This window comes from Bufo gargarizans, chromosome 4 (assembly GCF_014858855.1).
Source record: "Bufo gargarizans isolate SCDJY-AF-19 chromosome 4, ASM1485885v1, whole genome shotgun sequence".
Taxonomy (NCBI): domain Eukaryota; kingdom Metazoa; phylum Chordata; class Amphibia; order Anura; family Bufonidae; genus Bufo; species Bufo gargarizans.
This window is the reverse complement of record NC_058083.1, coordinates 524406087-524413575: the sequence shown is the minus strand read 5'-3', so window position 1 is coordinate 524413575 and position 7489 is coordinate 524406087.

Here is a 7489-nt window from a genome sequence, read left to right as displayed (position 1 = left end):
CCACCGTAATCTAGACTAGATTTTGCTTTGATGGATTTTGAAATCTTGTACATATTGGCTGTCTTGTTCAAAGGGCCTACCTATTTTTTTTATACCCCGTTTCAGACCATATGGTGCCAAAATATTCCACACAGTGATTGCCACAGCTTGCATCAGTCCCTGCCCCCTGTGGGATTTAGAATTTAATCTTCCAATCTCATATACACTCACTCACCCATTTTTGGTGTGATAAGTCCTTGTGGAGATCCAGCTGGTGTAGGGAATCTCATAAGCAATGCTGCCTGGGGAAAAAGCAGCTCTCCTCCACAAGAAAGAAAGCTGCTCTGTAGATCCACCTACCCCAAAAGTCAATCTTTGACCCAATAAACTGCAATGAAATATGACTAGGGGTATCAGCCAAACCAGGGATATCCATAATAGGTCTGTGGAAGCTGAAGAGCCTGGAAGAAACCCACCTAACACAGGAGAACATATCATCTCTATGTAATGTCATCCTTGGTCAAATTCAAATCCGGACCCCAATGCCACAAGGCAACAGTACTACCCACTGAGACACACCAAGATCTCCCAAAAACTTTGAGTCCACATCATAAAAAGTCACTATCATTTTAGAAAGATTTGAAAAACTTATACTAGACTAATTATGGGATCTATAGTAAATCTTCTGCTTATAGGTGCCTTTAAAGGGGTGGTCAACCAGTAATTTTCTTCACTGGCTGAGATGGGTCTCTGGTGCTGCCACTGACTGATGAGGGGTCATTTTCTTCCTCAAGAAGAGTCATAATAGGATCGGTGAGCCATCATTTCTTTTGTTTTACAAGCTGGTCTGACCCTATTCCCAAAAAAATTAATAAATCTGGTTGGATGTCTCTTTAAGACAGGCATGGTTAATTTTGTCACAGTGATCTCAGTGAGAAGGAAAGATGTGGAGGGTGTAGGGGGCCTTGGCCAGGGAGGGGGCACTTGAGTCTGCCTTGTTTGAGGAAAATTGTTTGCATTCTTCCACTGATTTAAAACTGGAGCCAAGAATGAAATGTGAAGGATCCGGTGCCAAGAGCAGCACATTAAACAGATTTGCAGCTCCTTCTACCCCAGTTTCCGCTTGGTGCAGTTCACTTGAGTCATGCTATGTCTTCCATATGGTTTCCTTAAACAAGTAAGGGGGGAAAAAAAAAGAGAAAGCATCTAAGAACCGTGACCTGCCTGATGTTCCATACATCTCGTGCCTTTCTGAACATGTTGTGCCTTTGTGAAATGACTGTAGCTGGAGAGAAGGGAACTGCAGCAATTTGAGAACATTTGTCAGTGCTTTAGAGGGAAAGTCCACCCACATGTGATCATCTGACACATCATTGAGGTATCTCAGAAGATGGCGCTGGTGATGTTCTTTGGCTTGGTTTTTAAAAACCTGTAGAGCATTCCAACATCTTTAGTACTGTTTTGATATGTCCATCACCGGTTGCTAATAAAACAGTCTAAACAAAGGGTCCGTTCCGGGAGGTACCAAAGAAGTTTGGCTACTATCTGCAGACCTTGTGGTGGTGCGAGTTCAAGGACTCCTCCAATGTAATCTTCTGTTTACATACTGAAAAATCATTCTTGTCTGGATTTAGCCTAAAAAGTAGATTGTCTGGTTACTTCAAATATCTATTATGGAAGGGGGGCTCCCACATTTAGGACCTTCCTCTATTAGCCAGAGTGAAAAGCTGCTAAAAAGAGCATTTCTAGTACTTAAACTCCTGAGAGGTTTGTGCAATATGAAGACAGACCATTGATTGGAATGTGAGCTGTGTAATACTTTATATCTCCTGCGGGGGTTCTACAGGAAAATTCAACACTAGGTCAAACACATGCATGATGTCATCTTGGCTTACCTTGAAAGGTCTCTTCAGATGTGGGGTATGCAGTAATTTTCTCAACTTTGCAAACAGTCAAATGTGATGGGGGGGGGTAATTTTTGGGTAAAAATGTCACGTGTGAAATCTAGAAAAATATCCACATTTGAAACTTTGTTACCTAAAGGCTTGAATTCAGAAATGGAAATATCAGTTTTTCTGAAGAATATTTAGTGTGTGGTGGGACCTTCACCAATGTATCTGCATCCAGCTGTCTATCAGTGCTTGGACCTGCCCTGCACTGTCCCTGCCCTATACACTAATCTTCCCTTATTTTATCTGCGATACTTAACAACTGTATTCATTCCCGACGGCATATGCAAATTGGTTGCTTAAAGTCAAGGGGGCAACAGTCTTCATGTTCCAAGTCAAGTTAGCCATGCCCCTGTCCTGCCTCTTTCTACTGATTTACAGCACATTGCTTTTTTACTTCTGACGCAATGTGCCTGAGATCCTGTGCATGCGCCATTCTGTTTCACTTTCAGCGTCTGCGCGGTGAACCCATCATTAGTGTAGCTGGCTTCAGAGGCTCACTGAGCAGATGCCAACCCCCAGGAGAAGGCCTCTGAAGCCAAGAACACTGAAGATCGGCTTACCATGCAGATGCTGGAAATAAAAGAGAACAGCGCATGCGTAGGATCTCAAGGAAAAAAAGGCACTGATCTGTCTATCAGGGGGAAAGAGGCAGGACACGAGGCATGGATAGCTTGACTTGGAGTGTCTTGACTTCAAACAGACAATTTGCACACAACTTTTCGATCCCTTTTTTTTCTATTTTTTGAGGAGGCAAGATGACAAAATAGTGGAAAATTGCATATATTCATATTTTAATAATTATGGGATTTTTCTTGTTTATTTTTATAAGTAAAAATGAGAAGCTGGGTAGTTTGAATTATATTTATATATAATACAAAAAAGGGCAGCACTCCATGGTAAAAAAATGAAAAAACCTTTTATTCACCCATGTGGTACATCAACGTTTCAGCTCCGCAATAGAGCCTTTCTCAAACGCAACAGAAGATGGGTGTTGCAACAGGACAACGACCCAAAGCATAGAAGTAAATCAACAACAGAATGGCTTCACATACTTTTTCCACCTGCACTGTGAATGTTTACATGGTGTGTTCAGTAAAAACATGGTAACATTTAATTCTTTGTGTGTTATTAGTTTAAAGCAGACTGTGATTGTCTATTGCTGTGACTTAGATGAAGATCAGATCACATTTTATGACCAATTTGTGCAGAAATCCATATCATTCCAAAGGGTTCACATACTTTTTCTTGCAACTGTATATACAGTATATATATAATTATTATTTTTTTACATTTATTTTGTTGTAATTATTAGTCCCCTGTGGGGATGTGCTCGTGGTAGGCTACGGTAGCGGCGGCAGTATTGAGGCAATCACAGACAGTCTTTGTGATACACCGTGACTTTATTCACACCAAAGGCATAACAGGCAATGTGCAGACCACACAGGGGCATATTCACATAGTGCATAAAACAAAAGTCCTTCCATAGAAAATAAACAGCAGGTTTGAGTCACCTGGGTTTGGACAGACCACAGCAGTTCTGCAGGCTTGTAAGCTACCTGCCTTTGTCTCCCTTTGGCCAGAGCCCCTTCGGCTCGTAGCACCACAGGTCCCAGGCTGACCTTCAATGTGTGCTGCGCCCAGACTCTCCTTCACCAGCACTGACTCTGTCTGTGTAAATCTCCAGCACAGCAAGACACACCCCACCCCCATCATCAGCAGGCTGGGTTCTTTAAAGGCCCAGCTCCACCAAAAACCTGGGCTGGCCGTGGGGAACAGTAAGAACCGGTCCGGACACGCTGCGCCAGCAGCACTCGCCGCTGTAACCGCAATGATCCGGTTCTTACTCCACCGAGGCCAGGACCTCTGGTGGCACGTATCGTCCGTCCATTATTATTCCGGGGACTCTCCTACATATCCCCCCCCTTTGTTCACCCCTGAGGACTTGAACATACTGTTCAAGCCTGAGGGGGTGAACACACGCACAGCAGTGTACCCGGGACAGGGCATCTGCGTTCCCCTGTAAGCGGCCGGCCCTGTGCTCAACAGTGAACTTAAAGTTCTGGAGGGACAAGAACCACCTGGTAACCCGAGCGCTCCCCTCCTTAGCCCGACTCATCCACTGGAGAGGGGAGTGGTCGGTCACCAGACGGAACCTTCTCCCCAGAAGGTAATATCTGAGAGACTCGAGTGCCCACTTGATGGCGAGGCACTCTCTCTCCGCAATGCTATACCGGGTTTCTGCTGGGGTAAGCTTGCGGCTTAGAAAAACCACGGGGTGCTCTTCCCCGTTGAGCTCTTGGGAAAGCACAGCCCCTAGTCCTACTCCCGAGGCATCTGTTTGAACTACAAACTCCCGCTTGAAGTCGGGCGTCACCAGAACTGGGGACTCAAATAGGGCCGACTTCAAACGGGAGAACGCCTCCTCCTCCTTCTCCCCCCAGCGAACCATCACCGACTTTCTACCCTTCAAGAGGCCGGTTAACGGGGCTGCCAAGGTGGCAAAATGGGGAATGAACCTCATGTAGTACCCAATCAGGCCCAAAAATGACCGTACTTGCTTGGACGTACGAGGCCTGGGCCAATTCCGGATTGCTTCAACTTTATTCACTTGGGGCCTAATGACTCCGTGTCCAATCACATACCCCAAATAGCGAGCTTCCACTAGTCCCACCGAGCATTTTTTTGGGTTGGCAGTTAACCCCGCCTTCCTTAGAGAATCTATCACTGCCTGAAGTTTTGACAAATGACCCTCCCAGTCTGGGCTAAACACGACTATATCATCCAGATACGCGGAGGTATACTGGTGATGGGGCTTGAGGACGACATCCATCAGACGCTGGAACGTAGCCGGAGCGCCATGCAACCCAAAAGGCAACACCCTATACTGAAAAAGCCCCTCCGGGGTGACAAAGGCTGTCTTCTCCTTTGCCGCCTCCGTCAGAGGTACCTGCCAGAACCGTAATGAACCATCCGGTTTGGGAATAAGGACAATCGGGCTAGCCCACTCGCTCTTTGACTCTTCTATGACCCCTAGACGTAGCATCGATCTTACCTCCTGCGAAATGGCCTGTCGCCGAGCCTCCGGTACTCGGTATGGTCTTAGGCGGACTTTCACCCGGGGCTCGGTGACAATGTCATGCTCGATCAAGGTGGTACGTCCAGGAAGGTCAGAGAATACGTCCCTATTCCGACTAACAATTTCTTTCACCTCTTGTGCTTGTTTGGTCGACAGTCCGTCCCCTATCGTCACCCCAGCGGCGTTCTCCGGAACACCTGGTGACCCCGGGTCACTCCCTGACGTCCCGACAGAGGGCGGGCTGTCTGCAAACAAATTCTCTCTGTCTCTCCAAGGTTTTAGTAGATTCACATGATATACCTGTTCGGGCTTCCGCCTCCCTGGCTGGTATATCCTGTAATCAACTGGGCCCACCTTCTCCTTAACTTCATAGGGTCCTTGCCACCGGGCCAAGAATTTACTCTCGACCGTGGGCACGAGTACAAGAACTCGGTCCCCCGGGTGAAATGTCCTTACCCGGGCGGTTCGGTTATATACCCGACTCTGGGCCAGTTGTGCCGCTTCCATGTGCTCACGGACGATCGGCAACACGACCCCTATTCGGTCCTGCATTTTTCCTATGTGCTCTATCACACTTTTATGAGGCGTAGGCTGTTGCTCCCATGCTTCCTTAGCGATATCCAGTAGCCCACGGGGATGTCGCCCATATAACAACTCAAAGGGCGAGAACCCCGTGGATGCCTGGGGCACTTCCCGTACCGCAAACAAAACATAGGGCAACAGTAAGTCCCAATCTCTCCCGTCCTTAGCCACGACTCTTATTAGCATGGACTTCAGGGTCTTATTAAACCGTTCTACTAACCCATCGGTTTGGGGATGGTAGACGGACGTGTGCAGGTGTTTAATATTTAATAGCTTACAGAATTCCTTTGTTATTTTGGACATAAAGGGTGTCCCCTGGTCCATCAGAATCTCCTTTGGTATCCCCACCCGGGCAAACATACTCATGAGCTCTTTAGCTATTACCTTGGCCGACGTATGGCGCAATGGGACCGCCTCCGGATAGCGAGTGGCATAGTCTAACACTACCAGGATGTGTTGGTGACCTCGGGCTGACTTAATAATGGGGCCTACCAGATCCATGGCGATCCTTTCGAAGGGCACCTCTATAATGGGCATAGGTACCAGTGGACTGCGATACTGAGGTTGGGGGCTAGTCAGCTGACACATTGGACAGGACTGACAGAACCTCCGGACTTCCTCATATATCCCAGGCCAATAGAACCGTTGTAGAATTCGCTCCAGCGTTTTCTTAACCCCCAGATGACCACCCAACACATGCGCATGCACTAAATCCAAGACCATTCGCCGGTAAGGCTGGGGCACCACCAGTTGTTCCACCACCTCCTGCCTCACCTTGTCTACCCTATATAACAGGTCCTGGTTATAGGCCAGGTGAGGAAATACGGTATCGGTGCCGGGACGCTGGGCAACACCATTAACCACCGACACACCTTCTCTAGCCCGCAATAACGTCGAATCCTGGAGCTGTGCAGTCCCGAAGGTTTCTCGGGGTACCTCCAGATCCAGGATGGACGAACTTTCCACTGTCTCACCCGCCAATACTTCTAGGGGAAACCGGTTAGGGTTACACTCTACCTCCTCTACGGTGACCCCTACAGCTGGGGCCCCTGCCTCGGGGTCCTCGGGCTCGGGACCTGGACATTTTCCTTCCCCATAGGTAGGCAACCCGTTCCTCCACAAAGTCCAGAACAGGGGAAAGTCCCTCCCCAATATTGCGGCATAAGGGAGCCGTCTCCCCACCCCGACGACATGTGGTACCTCCTTTCCACACACTGCCAGGGTAACCTTAGTGGTGGGATACTCCCTGCGATCCCCATGTATACAGACAATGGTAAGGGTTCGCCTTTCTGGGAGTTTTTCCGTTACCAGCGACTCATGGACCAGAGTTACCAGGCTCCCAGAGTCCAGCAGGGCCTGCACAGAGTGTCCATTAACAACGACATCACACACCGGAGGGTTGTCCGCCGCCAGCAGGGGGTCAGCTATATACACCGGTTGGGCATAAAAAGAGGACCGGCGAGCGAACCCGCAGTCCATAGGTTCGGATGCCCTAGGGCAGTTGGATGCCACATGTTCCCAGTCCTGACAATGCCAACATCTGATCCTCGCAGCCTCCCTCCTCCCCAGGGTATTCCTCCCACGGACTGGAGATCCACTCCCCTCCTTATGTGGTGGGATCCCTTTTTCAGGATCCCGGGTCGGCAACGGGGGCTGACGTGACTTCGGTAGTACCGCTGAGTCCCGCACCAAATCCTGAGTGGCCATATACCTCTCCACCAGGCTAACCAGTTGTTCCAGGTTGCCTGGATCGCCTTGTCCCACCCAGCGCTGTATGGCTCTCGGGAGGGTACGCACGAACCTGTCGACCACGACCCTTTCAACCACCTGAGAAGTGCTCAATATTTCAGGCTGAAGCCATTTTTTTACTAGGTGAAGTAAGTCATAGGCTTGTGACCGG